The sequence below is a fragment of the Jaculus jaculus genome, chromosome 5 (assembly GCF_020740685.1).
Source record: "Jaculus jaculus isolate mJacJac1 chromosome 5, mJacJac1.mat.Y.cur, whole genome shotgun sequence".
Classification (NCBI taxonomy): Eukaryota; Metazoa; Chordata; class Mammalia; order Rodentia; family Dipodidae; genus Jaculus; species Jaculus jaculus.
In genome coordinates this window covers 122,455,741-122,473,899 of record NC_059106.1, presented here as the reverse complement: position 1 = coordinate 122,473,899, position 18,159 = coordinate 122,455,741, and the positions used below count along the sequence as shown (strand labels likewise).

General features: G+C 39.6%; 1 pseudogene; it reads left to right on the top strand.

Annotated features, from left to right (window-relative positions):
• LOC123460699 overlaps positions 1–18,159 on the top strand; it is a 70,395-nt pseudogene that overhangs the window by 15,368 nt on the left and 36,868 nt on the right.

The window sequence follows — 18,159 nt, the reverse complement described above, 5'->3', positions numbered from 1 at the left end:
ATTCATAATTGAATAGATCATTGTGATCTGAAGGAAATTGTGGAAGGTGGAGCCAAACTAGAGAAAGTGGTTTGTTAAGGCATTCTGTCTTGTGCCTAGCCTCTTTCCTTCTGCCTCCAATTGTTTCATAGGTGTCATGTGATAAGACTCCATTCTCTGCCATGACATTTGACCATGATGAGCAGTAATGGCCCCTGTTATTTATAGAATGAAACTTATGAGATTGTGGGCCAAAACAAGTCTTTCCTCCTTTAAACAGTTTTTGTTTTTTTTTTTTTGTATATTTTGTTACTGCAATGGGAACTGACTAAAACACGTGCACACTATGTTGTTGTGCAAAAACATGAAATGAAATGGCCTTTTGTAATGTGTTGTATAATGCTGTCCTGATTGCAATCTTTTGAGCTTGAGATTGTCTGAGAAGTACTAATGGATAAAATAAGCTTACTCTCTGTGGTTTTTCTATTAAAACAATGATAGATTAATCTGTTTGAGGCCATCTATTATAGTACTGAAATGGCTATAACAAACCAGCCGATAGTACCACCACCAATTTACCAACCAACAACAATAACACTCAGATGCTAACAATAGCACTTAAGTGTTTTGATTACATCCTATATGTATTTCTATTCCCTTCCTACTAAATTAACTACTTATACAATACTTTAAACACATAAACTTATACACAGGCACCCAACCCCCTTCAATTATCTTACATAACATGTTATCTCTCAGTGTAGTATGATATTTACCTTGTGTTAATTATTACTGGGATATTTTCACTGATACCCAAAGAAGACTTAATAGTATGTTTGTATATCTAGCTAGCTCTCCAAGTACAGAATGAGCCCCAGCAAGACAAGGTATATATTACTAGAAATAAATGTTATTTCTCCTTATTTTATTTTCAAGCAAAAGGGATAGTTATAGATTGTGATAGTTGATGAATGAATAAGTGAAGGCATGAATGAATGTATGCATAAATAAATAATCATCAAGTATTTAAGCTTCAAAATTCAAATTTACATTGATAAGAAATATTAAGATCAGGAATACCAGACACGCTATGCTACTGATTATGCAACTATTGCAACTAGTTAAGACAAATCTATCCGGAGAATTGTCTTTTTGTATAATTTATGAATGGGGATTATAATTTCTAACTTCTTGAGTTGCAACCTTTTCTTAAAAGTTTCTTGCTCATTGTTATTGGACAGTTGATAAACTTTTATGAGTTCTCATCTATTTAGATAAAAATAAAGTCAAATGAATACACAAATGAGGACACTGCAAGTTTCTATAATCAATTGAAATCAGGCTTAAGTGAGATGGAATACATAGAATATGTAGTCTTTTAAAATCATTGTGTGTATGATCTATGTGCATGTGACTGTGTGTGAGTGTGGCACGTCACACTTGTGGAGGTCAAAAACAGCTTCAAGAATTAAACTTTTCTGTCATATTTGAGGCAAGGACTCTTGTTTTTCACCATTGCATACTTCAGGCTAGCTAGTTTGCAAGACTTTGAGTGTTCTCTTGTCTGCTTCCTCAGTCATCACTGGAAGGACGAGATTACTGACACTTGCTACTGATCTGGTTTTCATCCATGTTTGGTGTATCTTAACTCAGGTCCTCCTTCTTGGGCAACAAACACTTTACACACAAGAGCCATGTCCCCAGTCCAAATACAAAAGATATTGTTAGAATATGATTAATTACCAAATGGGTGAACCAGAAATGTGAATAGATACAAAAATACTTCAACATTGTCTTGATATCTTATAGCAGTTATTTTTTAAGAAGATTGTATATGGCTAGAATTGTACAAAGATCTATAATCTTATATAATGAAAGACCTGATCTTCTTTTGCCAATCTGTGAGTTGAAGTACGTGATAAGTCATTGTCTGCTGCATATGTGGCATAAATATCAACCTGAAGTTCATGTAGTTTAATAGAAATTTTCTGTATGCACTGACCCTGTCTCACACAATATGCTGTGTGTTATAAATTCAAAGCACATTGCCTATAAAAAATTATTTTATCATGGATAGATGAGAAGGACTATTTAAAACAGCCTACAAAATCCTTCTGTATTCTAAGAGGAAAGCCCAGCTTATATAAATTGAGGTCTTTTGTCTAAATTCACTTGCTAGTACCCTGGTTATGCATATATAATGGATTTCTACCAAAGAAATCTAGCCAGGGAACAATAAAAATGCACTCTTAGGCAAGCATGATTTTTAATATGCATAACAAGAATAATCTTATCTATGACAGATCTGATATTTTTCCAGAAAGTCTGAATGTGTGACTCTTCTTTTTTATGTGCAATTTGTTTGCTTTCCTATAATTGAGATTGATCACCATTGATTATCATCACTGCATATTTTGGTTATTAATTGTAGTGAAATTATTAAAACTGCACTAATTAAACATGGCACATATGATGACAAGTCTTCATTTCCAACTCAACTGTGTATGGAATCACTTAGGAAACACACCTTTGAGTATGTCTGTGAATGTGTTTCCAGAGAGGGTTACCTGAACACCGAAGATTCACAATGAATGTGGGCAAATGCATTCCATGTGCAGGTGTCCAGACTAAGTGAAAATGTTAAAAAAGAAAGCAATCTTAACACTAGTATCCAACTTTGATTCCTGACTGGGGATGCAGTGTGATCAGCTACTTTACAGCCAAGCTGCCTCTGCCATGAATGATTGTAACCCTCAAACATTCAGGTAAAGTAAATCCTTCCTTCCTGTATCCGTTACTTTCTCACTGCTGTGAGCAAATAGTTAACAAGAAGCAACTTAAGGAACAAAGGGCTTATTTTGGCTTAAAGTTCATGGTTATATATAGTCCAATATGGTACAAAATTCATGGCAGCAGGAGCTTGAGAAAGTTGGTCATGTTGCAACCATAGTCAGGAAGCAGTGAGTGATACATGTTTGTGCTAAGCTCATATGCTGTCTTCCTTTGATTCAGTTTCAGTTAGAGGTGTTACCACTTCCAATGACCTAATCTAGTAAAATCAAAGGCATTTTCAGAGATTTGAATCCATGGTGATTCAAAATCTTGACAAGTCAACAATTACCCATCATATTTCCTGAAGTTTTGTTGTTGGGTATTGGGTCACAGCAACAAATAAAATAACGAATACAAAAGACACACAAGAAGGGATAAATATATACATGAGCTCTCACTGATATGAGTGTATGTGTATGTGCTTGCTTATCTTTGTTGTAGCTTGTTTATTTTTATTTATTTGAGAGAGAGAAAATGGGCACACTAGGGCTTCCAGCCACTCCAAATGAACTCCAGAGGTGTGTGCCCCCTGTGCATCTGGCTAATGTGGGTTCTGGGGAATCTAGCCTTGAACCTGGGTCCTTAGGTTTCACAGGCAAGTGCTTAACTGCTAAGCCATCTCTCTAGCTCACTTTCTTTGTATTGAAGAAGATTATAGTTGTAACTATGCAATGATAGAAGGAATAATTTCACATATAAACAGATAAAGTATCACACAATAGATGAAAACTAAGCAAAATATAGTGAACATGACATATTATTTGTCTTTGCCTACAATATGCACTAAAAGATTGTCAGACATACTCAGAAAAAGACACAAAGCATTAGTATTGCTGTATCACATATGCTTAAGAGTTATTGTCCTTGGAGACAATACAAAGCTAACATAAGATCTGAAATAAACAGCTTCATTATGGGGGGAGAAAACTAATTTATCACATAGAAAGCATATGTATGTGTGCACATGTGTTGGGTTTTAAGCATCTGTGCTTTTTTTCCATCAAATGTTCAATATCACTTCCATGGTGAGCAAGAAAGTGTATTTTCTCTCAGTGATCAAATACTTTCATACATCAATTCCTATATAAGAGCTGCCTCCTAAATCCTTGTTTTTGACTCTAAAACACTAATTTTTCAGGAGCAATGTAAAAACAAAGCAACTCTCAACTACTGACAAAGTAGAGAGAAGAGAGCTTAACATCAAGAACTCAATAGTAATATTGATGAATTAAGCAGCCATTCGTGGATTTAGTCAGACTTGAATACACATGCTTTTAATTTAAAACTTCTTTGAGCAAACCATTAAACTGTGTATCCCCTTTTATTATCTTGGATGAAATGGTTCTAGTGAGTATTAAATAATTCATATAAATTATTTTTAAAGCTTTACAATGACATGGAAATGTGACTTACTATTATTATTTTAATGTTAATTATAGACATACTTAGTAAGTATACATTATTTGTTCATATCTTTCTCTCATCCTTGCCTCCATTCCATTGGGAGACCTCCTCAGTGTGGTTGCAGATTTTCCTCATGGGGTGGTGGGTTTTGTGTTGTGAGGCAGCAGTTGTTTTGAGGAGGCAATGCCACTGGGTATGATGTCCCAACTTGTGGCTCTGACAATCTTTCCACCCCTCTTCCACAAAATTCTCTGAGCTATGTTGGGTGTGTTTTGAGGCTACTTGAGTGATAGGCTCTTGGGAGATTCTATATCTCTGCTTTGGTAGATGTTGAGGGTCTTCAGTGTCTGTCTCCTTCACCCTAGTGCTGATTGTCAGGCTCACCATGGAAGCTTCATTGTTGCTCATCTCCTCAGCTACTCTGTCGTTTCAGCTGAGGCTCAGCTGAAGTGCTAGGGGTAGTTGATCTCCTTGGGCCTCACTACCATCTGAAAAAGAAAAACAGATTCTCCAATGAAGAGTGAAATCAGTACAGGTTAATTGGGATAAGTGTAATTAATTTAAGAACAATTTGATGTATCTAGTTCCTCTTTCAGCCCAAGATTATAGGAACTTGACATTGAAGAGCATAATCTTTGTCTCCATGGGATTCTGACCTGGTTCCAAGTCCAGATATGGATTTTTGTCCACTGAGTGGATCTCTTAGCCAATCAGAAAGATATTGGTTACCCACCAAGGCTGTGTACTTCTATTGCACTGTGTGTACATCTTGTCAGGGTGTTTACTTCTGATTAGCTTAGACACCTGGTTTTGCTAGGATAGATGTTGGTCACTTTGGCATAGTCACTCATGTAGTACTTTCTGAAGCAGATGGGCTAGTTGTCTGGATTATGGCTCTCATCCAGACTCCAGCCAGGGGTCTTCATATTCTGTGAAAGAAGCATATGATGTCTTCAGCAGTAGAGTCTTACTATTTACCTCAGGCTGGTAATCAAGTGCTTTGATGGAAGCCTGCCTTGTTATGGGGACCTTAGAGGTCTCTCTGAGCGTCAGCTCATTGTAGGTGATAACCACATTCTGGTACTGGGAATTACAAGCCAGAGCCATATGTATGTGTCTATATATATAAATTTATGGTTAGGCTTCATTCCACCCTCTACAGATCATAGTCAGTTACTCAGCAAACTCACACAATCACAGAAAGAAATCACCACATGGTCTCATTCATCTGATGTTCTTAATCTTTATCAGCTCAAGCTGCTGACATATGTAATAGGAAACTCCACACTCAGACAATGGTGATGGAAGGGCTTGGGGGAATGGGAAGGGTAGGGGAGGAAAACACAAAACTTAAAACAAAATGAGCTGGTAGGATAGAAACCTTTATCCTTGAAAATAGATTAAAAGGTTGAACCCTATTTTAACTAGTAACTTTTTCTCAGTATGACAATCCTAACTTTTAAATATATACAAAATAGCCATGTATGCTATCTCCTAATAAAAGATGCACAACATTAAAGATTTATCAAAACATATGTAAAATTAGATTTTCTGAACTTTCAAATAACATACAAGTGTTTTAACATTTATTCAAGAAATTCCCATAAATCTTGAGAAGAACATTAATCCTCAGCCTAAAAAAATGTTTAGAAGAGAAGTTTCTTTTGGAGAAATTTCACCTTCTCTTATAACAAAGACCTATGACTTATGGTGAAAGAAAGACAGTCAACATCATAGCCAATAACTTTCTGGTAGATGCACAGGAGCTCACCCGACGAGGGCACATAGTTTTTCCCAGACCTTGGGACTGTGGGCACTTCTTTTCTGCTTGGAAATGCACTGTGTTTCGATTCTATCTCTTTCTGGTTAGAATAAGTCCCTACTTCATGGGGACTCCTTTGTCTCTGTACTATCTACAGCCATTCCTGAGAGAAATCAAATGACATTTTTCTGTTTTTTTCGTTTTGTAACAGGCAATTATCAGAGGTATCTGGGGCACAGAAAATGTTAGTGGACTGCTGGTCCTCCGGCAGGTAGGGCTGTAGGAGAGCTGGTCCTGCCGTTTTCTCCTTGGGGCTAAGTGGGATAGTGAGTGTCGATGACCCAGACCCCCCCCCCCCAGTCACTGGAGAGAAACACACTGAGTCTGGACACTTGTCAAAGCAGGATCTCACTTTATTGTAACAGGAAGGTGTTTATATAGCATTGAGAATGAAGGCAGAGATCTCAGGAAAGGATGAGGTGTAAGGGCCAATAGCATATCACGACTTTTGAAATGATTGGTTCTAAGCGCACACAAGAACTCTAACTTTTTTTGCAGAAGTAGCAGACCAGAGGCAATTTGGCACCTTGCTGAGTCATAGCTGGCCAGAGACAGGTCATCAAACTTTAGCTAGGCTCAGGAAGTTCCACTAGGCCTCACATCTGGGCCTCTAAAGGCCCAACAATGGACCCAGTTCCAGACTTCTACAAACAGGATATGGGGAACAACCTGTGACCTGTGCAACAGGCAGGAAAAAAACACCAGCATCAATTGAAGACCCTTGTGTATCAAAAACCAGCAGCTCCTCAGGAAGCCTCCAGGCCTTCAATGCTGGATTAGGACTGCTAAGGTGTCTGGCCATGTGGAATGAGCAGCTACTGGGTTCCTTGGTTCTCTAGCCTGCAACTGCTATTGGACTAACTTAAGCTAATCCAATAAATTCCCTTTTTCATATAATTCATTCTAGCAGTTCTGTTCCTCAACAGAAACCTGGCTAATACATTTTTTGGTACCAAAAGTGGGTGTAGAGAAAAAGAATTGCAAGGATGGACTTTTCTAGGGGACTTGGTGCTATCTAGGGTTGGCTTTCAAACTTCATTGCTGCTAAAGGCCCTACTGGTAATAAAGACAGTGCTTTTAGTAGAAATAAGGAAGACACTAATGTCTGTGGTGTGAATTATTTTAAAGAACTATGTGAGATAGATGTATTTGGTGATCCTGACTCATATCTTGTAAAGAGCAAGGGATTTAGTGACTCTGTATTTAAACCATTTGACTATTTGTGGAAAAGTAACACAAATCATGAGCCTGGTTGTTGCTTCTAGCATCTCTAGACAAACTATTGAGGGAAGAGCAGATGCTCAGAAAAGAAATTTCCAAGCTTAAGACCCATATACATTATCTGAAAGTTTCTAATGGTTCCCTGGAGGAGAGTCTCCTCTCTAGCCAATACAAGGTTCAAATTGCAGACACCAAACACAAGCTGTCATTGTGAGATTGGCTAACTTGCAACATTAACTCAAATTCCAGCATCATTGGCTATCAGAAGTTAAAGTGAGGGCACTGATTGGAAATCAATGATTAGGCATTGATTCTGTGACTTGGTAAATAGATATGTAGGAAGACCCTGAAGAATCTTGGGACATTGAACTTTCTGATTCTGAAGAAGTTGTTTTGCATGAAAATATGATCTCCTCTCCCTTAGCAGCAGTTGTATCCCCATCTCCACACTCTGAAGTATTACCCTCCCCACTCTAGCCTGAGGGAATTAATCCTTCTTTGTGTGAGAAAACAGAAGGAGGTGATGATGCTCCTCAGTGCCCACCCATCTTTGGCACTAGGCAAATAACCAGGCATAAAGCTAGGCATGCCCCTAAAGGTGAGATAGAAAGTGTGACACAAGCGGAGGTGAGGTACACCACTAAAAAACACCAAAAGTTTTCTAACTTGCATAGGCATAAGCATGAGGAATATGTGCAGGAATGGATTTTAAGGATGTGGAATGATGGAGGACAGAAAATAAGACTTAATTTACTGCAATGGACCCATTGAACAAAGATTTTAAATTTAACACAGCAGCTTCTGCAGTTTGAAGAAGTGCCAAGAGTTTATTTGATCAGTTGGCTGAGAGGGAACACCATCATACTTAAAGTGTGGAATCATTGGTCTTTGATGTAAAGAAGAAATCACAGTGGGAGCTGCAGTTGCTGCATTAGGTGAATTAGATACAATGGGTCTAACAGGATCTCAGAGCAACAAAGAGTCAAGTGGCTGAATTGCCAAAGGTAAGGTGAGCATGTTTTTCATAGTAGCATAGGCAAAATTATGCACATAAAGGTATGATTCATATGGACTTTTGGCACTGGCTGATTAATCATGGTATTCCCAGAAGTCTAATAAATAAGAAGCATACTGAGTTCCTGCTTGATCTGTATATGCAGCAAAATTCCAGAGTAAAGGAATGTAAAGCCACTTTGAATTATAGCAACAGAGAATTCAGGCCTCTTATTCAGTTTACGTACTTGAGCCAGTTTACAGATCCTGAGTCCCTTGATTGAAAGGGTAGTGGGGGCCCCTCAAGGAAGGACCCTCCTACAACCCCATAAGTTTTATTATTAATCTTATACCTATCCTTCTTTGTAGGGACCTGAGGCCTTCTGCTAGGGTAAGTGTACACTGAAGGGAAATAATCAAACCTTTTGGTGCCTATTGGACACTGGCTCTGATTTGACATTGATTCCAGGAGACCCCAAAAAGCATCGTGGCCCTCTAATTAAAGTAGGTGTTATGGAAGTGTGGTGATCAATGGAGTTTTGGCAAATGTTAGACTGACAGAGGGTCCAGTGTGTCCCTGAACTCATCTTGTGGTACTTTTCCCAGTCTCAGAATGCATAATTGGGATAGATATATTTGGAATATGCTGAACCCCCACATTGGTTCCATGACTTGTGGAGTGAGGCCTATTATGATTGGAAAGACCAAATGAAAGCCATTGAGCCTCCCACAGCCAGGGAAAATAGTGACAAAAACAGTATCACATCCCTGGAGGTATTGCAGAGACTAATGGCACTATAAAGGACTTGAAAGATGAGGGGTTGGTGGTTCCCACCACATTGCCCTTCAACTCTCCTATTTGGCCAACTTAGAAAACAGATAGATCCCGGAGAATAAGAATGTATTATTGGAAACTTAATCAGGTGGTGACTCCAACTGAAGCTGCTGTACCATGTGTGGTGTCTTCACTTGGGCAGATTAACATATCTCCTCATGCCTTGTATGAAGCTATTGATCTTGTGAATGCTTTCTTCTCCATACCTGTCCATAAGGACCACCAGAAGCAATTTGCCTTCATCTGGCATGGTCAGCAGTACACCTTTACTCTTTTACCTCAAGGTTCTATTAACTGTTCAGCTCTATGTCATAGCTTAGCTTACAAGGATCTTTTTCACCTGTACCTTCCACAAGGTGTCACACTGGTCCATTATGTTGATAACATTATGCTGATTGGATCAAATGAGCAGGAAGTGGCAACCTCTCTGGAGTTGGTTGTACAGAATATGTGCATAGGGGATGGGAAATAAATCCATCCAAAATTAGAGGACCTTCCACCTCAGTGAAATTTCTAGGAGTTGAGTGGAGTGGGGCATGCAGGGATATTCTTTCTAAGGTGAAAGGTAAGTTGTTGCATCTGGCCCCTCCTAACACTAAGAAAGAAGCACAATGTCTAGTGGGCCTATTTGGATTTGGGAAACAGCACATTTCTCATTTGGGTGTCTTACTCCATCCCATATGCCAAGTGAGTTGGAAACCAGCTATTTTTCAGTTGGGCCCAGAATAACAGAAGGCTCAACAGGACTAGGCTACTGTCCAGGCTGCTATGCCATATGATCCAGCAGATCCAATGGTACTTGAGGTGTAGGTGGCAGATAGAGATTCCTTTTGTCCCCAAGCATGCATATACTGAATCATGGGGTGTGACCTATGATCAGCTGACTGAGGAGGTGAGGACAAGGGCATGGTTTACATATGGTTCAGCATGTTATGTGGGCACTTCCCAGAAGTGGACAGCTGCAACATTACAGCCCCTTTCTGAGACAATGCTGAAGGACTGTGGTAAAGGCAAGTCTTTACAATGGGCAGAACTTTGTGCAGTTCACATGGTTAAACATTTTGCTTGGAAAGAAAAATGACCAGATGTGTGGTTATACACTGATACAATTGGTTATAGAAAATGGTTTGGCTGAATGGTCTAGGACTTGGAAGAAGCACAATTGGAAAATTGGTGAAAAGGTCATTGGGGGAAGGTGTATGTGGATAGAGCTCTCTGAAAAGGACAAAGGATATAAATATACTTGTGCCCCATGTTAATGCTCATCAGAAGGTTACTTCATCAGAGGATGACCTTAATAATAAAGTAGATAAGCTGACCCATTTTGTGGATAGTGGTCAATCTTTTTCCTCAGCCATCCCTGTCATTGCCCAATGGGCCCAAGAACAAAGTGGTCATGGTGACAGGTATGTATGTTATGCATGGGCCCCAAAACATGGACTTCCACTAACTAAGGCTGACCTGACTACAGCTGCTGCTGGCTGCCAAATTTGCCAGCAGCAAAGATCAACTCTGAGCCCCTAATATGGTAGTATTCCTAGGGGTGACCAGCCAGCAACTTGGTGGCAGGATGACTAAATTGGATCTCTTCCACCATGGAAAAGGCAGCATTCTGTTCTTACTGGAATAGACACTTAATCTGAAAATACATTTGCCTTTCCTGCATGTAGTGCTTCTGCCAAAACTACCACCAATGGGCTTGCAGAATGCTTTATCCACCATCATGGTATTTGACGCAGCATTTCTTCTAACTAAGGAACTCACTTCAGAGCCAAAGAAGTACAGCAGTGGGCTCTTGAATACGTAATCCACTGTATTACCATGTGCAACACCACCCTAAAGCAGCTGGCTTGATAGAATGGTGGAATGGCCTTTTAAAAAAATAGCTGCAGTGCCAACTAGGTGGCAATAGCTTGGAAGTCTGGGGCAGTGTCCTCCAGCAGGCTGTATATGCTCTGAATCAGCGTCCTTTATATAGTGCTATTTCGCCTATACCTGGATCCATGGGTCCAGGAACCAAGGGGTGGAAATGGGAATGTCCCCACTTACCATCACCCAAGTGGCCCATTAGCTAAATTTTTGCTTCCTGTTCTCACAACCTTACATTCTATTGGCCTAGAGTTCTTGGTTCCAGAGGGGCAGTGCTTTTTCCAGGAGGCACAAAGAAAATTCCATTGAACTAGAAGCTAAGACTTCCCCCTGGTCACTTTGGGCTTCTGATGTCCTCCAGTCAATAGGCTAAGAAATAAGTTACAGTGTTAGCAGGTGTGATTGATCCAGACTACCAGGAGGAAATTTGACTGCTGCTCCACAATGGAGGTAAGGAAGAGGGTCTGGAGTGCAGCAGATCCTTTAGAGCATCTCTTAGTGTTACCATGCCCTGTTATCAAAGTCAATGGACAACTGCAAGAACCCAATCGAGGTAGTGTGATAAATGGCCCAGATCCTTCATGAATTAAGGTATGGGTCATCCTTCCAGGTAAGGAACCAAGACCTGCTGAGGTGCTTGCTGAAGGTGGATGGAAAACAGAATGGGTAGTAGAACAATGTAGTTACAAATACCAGCTAAGGCCACATGACCAATTGCATAAATGAGGACTATAATTGCAATGTTTCTGTCCTACCTTGATATGGAGTGTTTGTACATAATCTACACCAATATTAAGATTATATCACTAGCTAATTATTGTTGAATTTTTACTAGACATATTATATTAGAGACTAAGTATTCCTTAAGGAACTTGCTTAGTGTTGGGGGAAGATTTTGCATGTCTGGTCATACATGGAATAGTTATACCATGTTAGGCAGAATTTTGAACTTATTACTGTTTTTATTTGGAAATTAAGTATGATGTAAGGAGATATGGTTTGGTATCAAACTGACAAAAGGTGGACTTTGTGATTGTTAAGGTGTTGTCAACTTGATCTGTTTAGTAATCCACAGAAATTCTTTTCAGATGTATCCCTGAGGTTGCTTCCAGGAAGGATTAAGGGAAGGAGGAAGTCTTTTCCCAGAATAAGCCCATTGTGGGTGGGCCCTCTCAAAAGGGGACTTTATATAAGGGAGTTCTGCATAAAAGGAGCCCCTTCCTTCTATTTGGCTGCCAGAGCTGCTTGCTGCCTTCCAGCGTGGATCAAAGACCAGTGAGGACTGAACGCCAGCATCGACTGATGACCCATATGGATTGAAAACCAGCATCTCCTCAAGAAACCTCCAGGCCTTCAGTGCCAGATTGGGACTGCTGAAGCATCTAGCCATGTGGACTGACCAGCTAAAGGGCTCCTTGATCCTCTGGCCTGAAACTGCTATTGGAGCATTGCAAGCTAATCCAATAAATTTCCTTTTTAATATAATTAATTCCAGGAGCTCTGTTACTCTAGAAAACCCTGACTAATACAACCAGCCTGAATTGTCTGCCAGCTACCATCTAGGCCTAATCGTTCTGGCTGCCACTTTTGGCTCAATGTCTCTTAGCCCACCAGCCCTAGCCACTAATTAAAAGTTTTTCCTTCTGATTCCTCTACCTTGATTAAAGAACTTCCTAGGGTGATATGTTCAAGGTGTCTCCTTTAAGCCTTCTGGGCCTTGCCCTCCTTACCCTGAAAAATCTAATCCCTAGGGATTTTGAGTATTTTTTTTTTTTTTCCAAAAACACCTCCTCTTAGCCTGTAACCTTTACAGGAGACCTCTGGAGCATTTGGTTCCTGCTGTGTCTACTGCACATTCTCCTTAACTGAGCTAAGATGCAGTCTCATTGACTAACCTCAGTGAGTATCAGTAGTGCTTACAGAGAGCATGGGGTCATAGATACTTTATCTATTGCATACTTGCAGTTAACCAAAAGGGCAGAATAAAACTCCTAAGCTGTGCCCAGCTGGCTACTTATCCAGGGAGAACAGGGACCTCCCATTTCCTTCAGAGACCAAAAAGGCAATTAGGAAGTATACTAAGATAAATAGAGACACCACAAAGAAAGAAATCCTCCTTAAAAAACAAATTCTTAAGCAATTAGCACCTGATATTCATAGAATGTTACACAAACTTATAGTCAATCCAGGCAAGAGTTTATACCAGTTGGTTCATATTGCAATGCTGGTCTATTACAGTCAGAGAACGAAAGGAAAGATGAAGAGAGAGACCCCCCCCCCCATAGGATAGATGACAACAGGTAATGAAGATCATCCAAGGAGGGTCTCTCCTGACTGACACCTATGGGGCCTTTTTCCTCTGTGGAAAAACTGAGCATTTTTGAAAAGATTGCACTGAGGAAAGCAAGACCACATGGTCTTAGTCTCAGCCCCCATCAGGACCCTGCCTTGATCGCCAAAAGATCTACTGAAGAGGTGCCCCCTGGGTACAAGACCCTAGAAGGATGTTGATGGATCCCAAAGTCATTCCTGTTGGCTCCCATTCTACCAACCCAATCTCATAAACACTGGGTGACTTATCAGGTGGTACAACACCATCTCAAATTTCTGGTTGACATGCTACCCTTTCCTCCAGGCCTCCTTCTACCTGAGCAGTCTTTTCTCAGGTTATATTGTGGCAACTCCAGAGAAAGTTTTTTACACTGTCTGTTCTTCTGGAGAATACCTCTTCTATCACTTGTTCCTCATAGTTCCAGGAACCCCAGTCCCCCAGTTGGAGAGGGTATTCTCTCTAAATTAATAATCTTTTCCTTTCCAAAGTAACTATGTCTTTCCCTAACTGAAGATAATGTAGATCCCTTAATCTGGACTGATGGAAAGATTTTTGGTTGAGACATCATCCAACTCCAATCTCGGTACATCTTAAGGACCATAATTATTTCCTTTACCAAAATTGCTTCAAATTAACAAAACTCAAAATGAAAAGGAGAGATCACAACAGACATAAGTAAAATTGGGAGAATCATTGGGACTTATTTCAAGAAACTCTAATCCACAAAACTGGATAATATGTAAGAAATGTATAAATTCCTGGACACATACTATATACCAAAGCTAGATTTATCTCCTAAACAAACCTGTCATACTCAGAGAGATTGAAAAATTAATAAAAATTCCCCCACAAAAGAAGACTACAGGACCAGATGGCTTCTCAGCTGAATTGTATCAAATCTTCATGGAAGAAATCAAACCAATCTTTCTCAAAATGTGCCACATAATTGGAGAACAGGGAAAGCTCCCCAATTCCTTCTATGAAGCTAGTATCACCCTAATTCCAAAACCAGGCAGAAATGCCACAAGGAAAGAAAACTATAGGCCCATTTCCCTGATGAACTTAGACGCAAAGATCCTGAATAAAATCCTTGCAAACCGAATCCAACAACACATCAAAAGTATTATCCACCTTGATCAAGTGGGACTCACCCCATGAATGCAGGGGTGATTCAACATACAGAAATATGTCAATACAATACACCACATAAACAAGGTTATACACAAAAACCACATGATCATATGAATAGATGCAGAAAAGGCCTTTGACAAAGTACAACATCACTTCATGATCAAATCATTGTGGAGAATTGGCAAGGTCGGTTTATATCTTAACATAATAAAGGCAATATACAAAGCTCCTAAGGCCAAATGATACTTAATGGAGAGAGACTAGAGGAAATCCCATTGAGATCAGGAACAAGGTGAAGGTGTCCACTCTCATCTCTGCTCTTCAAGATGTTACTGGCAGTCCTAGCTCAAGCAATAAGATAGGAGAAAAAAATAAAAGGGATACAATTTGAAAAGGAAGAAGTTAAGTTAGCTCTATTCACTGATTACATGATTGTGTACATAAGAGACCCCAGAGACTTCATCCCAAAACTCTTGAAGGTGATTAACTCCTATAGCAAGGTAGGAGGATACAAAATCAATGCACAAAAATCAGTAGCCTTTCTATATGCAAATGACAAAGATACAAAGAAATAAGGGATATGGTCCCATTTTCAATAGCAACAACAACAAAAACCTCGAAATAACATTAACCAAGGAAGTGAAAGATCTATACAATGAAAACATAAAAACACTCAAAAAAGAAATTGAGGAGGACTCCAGAAAATGGAAACACCTTGCAAGCTCCTGGATAGGCAGAATTAGCATTTTGAAAATGGCAATCCTACAAAAGGCAATATAAGGTCTAATGCAATTCCAATTCAAATCCCAACATTGTTCTTCACAGAAATAGACAAAATGATAAAGTTCATATGGAAAGGCAGAAGGCCTTGGATATCCAAGCATATCTTCAGAAAAAGAGATAGCTCTGCCTTGAACTTGCTATGTAGCTCAGGGCATCCTTGAATTACTGATCATCCTGCTTCCATCTCCCAGATACTAAGATTACAGGTGTGTGCCACTATGTCCTGTGTACATCTCTTTGTTTTGATTTAATTTAATACAGTAATGGTAGCACTTGGTGTATATTTGTAAATATAAATATTGTTTTCCCAATGTTTTCGATAAACTTAAAACATTTAGTAATATGTTGTTTAAATTTATATGTTAACCTAAAATATATTCCTTCTGATCCCTTATAATTTTTCAGTGCAGTCTTCCCCTCAAATTAATCCTCTTTCATAGAAAGTAGTTTGCAGCTACAGAGACAGATTAGCAGTTAAGGCACTTGCCTGCAGAGCCAAAGGACCCAAGTTGAATTCCCCAGGACCCATGTAAGCTAGATGCACAAGGTGGTTCATGCAGCTGAAGTTCGTTTGCATTGGCTAGAGGCTCTGGCACACCTATTCATTCTCTATTGCTCTCTCTGCCTCTTTCCCTTTCATGGAAATAAATAAACAAATAAAATATTTTTAAAAAGAAAAAAAAAAGAGATATCTCTGGAGGCATCACCATACCTGATATAAAGCTACATTACAGAGCCATAGCAATAAAAACAGCATGGTACTGGCATAAAAACAGGAGTATAGACCAATGGAATAGAATTGAGGACCCAGACTTTGGGTCAAGCAACTACAGCTACTTGATATTTGACAAAGGTCCTAACAACATAGGCTGGAAAAAAGATACCATCTTCAACAAATGGTGCTGGACAAACTGGATAACCATATGCAGGAAACCAAAACTTGTTCCGTACATCTCACCATGCATTACACTCAAGTCCAAATGGATCAAAGACCTCAATATAAGACCAGAAACCTGGCTACTAATGGAAGAAAATATAGGAAGAACTTTCCATGATATAGGAATGGAAAAAGACTTTCTGAACAAAGCTCCAATAGCACAGGATCTTAAACAATCACTCAACCAATGGGATCACATGAAGCTAGAATTTCTTCACAGACAAACATACAATAAGCAAAGCCAATAGATTAACCACAGAATGGGAGAAAATATTTTCTGATTATCCAACTGACAGAGGCCTAATCTCTAGAATCTACAAAGAACTCAAAAACCTAAACAATAAAAAGTCAAACAACCCACTCACAAAATGGGGCAAACAGCTGGAAAAGTCAGTTCACAGAGGTAAAAATACAAATGGCAAACACACACTTAAGAAAATGTTCATCATCCCTAATCATCAGGGAAATGCAAATTAAAACAACTATGAGATTGTACATTTCCCCAGTAAGGATAGCAAACATTATCAACTCCTACCAAATCAGAGAGCCAGAGCCTCAGAGGCCCCCAACACCTCAGCACTGAAGCAGACCAAAAATGAACCCAACATGGCTCAGGGAAATTTTGTGGAAGAGGGGGCGGAAAGGATGTCAGAGTCACATGTTGGGTCATGATTTGCAGAGACATTTATCATACCAATAACTGGGGGCTAACTCCACAATGCACGACCCATTTTCATTAACAAGGAGGGTCTAATGGGAGGGGGTAGATCACAGATGAGCCTAAATAATGGTACCAAACTGCCTGTATTTACTGAAAAGAAAACTAATAAATTAAATTTAAAAAAAATCAAATGAAAGAAATGCTGGTAAGGATGTGGATAAATAGGAGCCCTCCACTGTTGGTGGGAATGTAGGATGGTACAACCACTTTGGAAAGCAATATGGAGACTCCTAAAAAAGCTGACTATAGAGTTACCAACAGACCCAGTTATTCCTTTACTGGGCAGGTAACTTAAAACCATCAAACCTCAGTCCAGAGAGATTTGGTCAATGCTATTTATAGTTGCTCAATTCATAATAGTTAAGAACTGGAATCAACCCAGATGTCCATCACTAGAAAAAATGGATAAATAAGATGTAGTATATCTATACAATGGAATTCTACAGAGCATTAAGAAAAAAAAAATGACACAATTAAATTTGAAGTAAAATGGTTGAACCTGGAACAGATCATCATCATTGAACTTACCCAATCACAGAAAGGTAATCACTGCAAAGTCTCACTCACCTCCAGCACCTAAGCTGAATCTACCCAAGATGCTAACATACCCAGCAAGCATCTTGAGGACTAGACAGTAAGGGTGGGTGGGGAGGGAGGGGACGGCAAGGGAGGAGGTGGTAGACACAAATCTAGACCCAAATGGCAATGGTACCTTAAAATTCTACATCATAAAAGGCAGACCAAATGGTTGAATCTTCACCAGGCCCTTAGAGGGAACACTGGACCTCAAGGTACAGGACAGGGTACAGTGAAGACTGACCTTAATCTTCTACAGCTTTTCTTTCTCAATGTCTCTTTCTATCTCTCTTCTCTGTAACTGTTTTATATTAGTTATCTTTTTCTTCCTTCTCTTAGTGGGAACTGACCTATAACTCCCAGTACCAGCATGTGGCTTCATCCACAACGAGCTTTTGATCAGAGAGACCTACAAGGTTTCCTAAAAGAAAGACAGATTTCTGTCCAAGTACTTGATGACCCACCAAAGGTTAGTGGTAAGACTCTACTGCTAAAGACACCATATGTGCTCGACATGTAACATGGAGTGGCATGGCTAGAAGTTAGAAGAGAGTCTGTCCCCAGACAGTCAGTACATCTATTGCCAGAAGGTGCTTCATGGGCAACTGGGGAAAAAGACCAATATCTGTCCAAGCAACTCATGGTCTAACCTACTTAACAGCAAATAACCTGTTGTGATGCTCACACAAGTGCAATAGTGGTGCACAGCCATGTTGGGAAACCA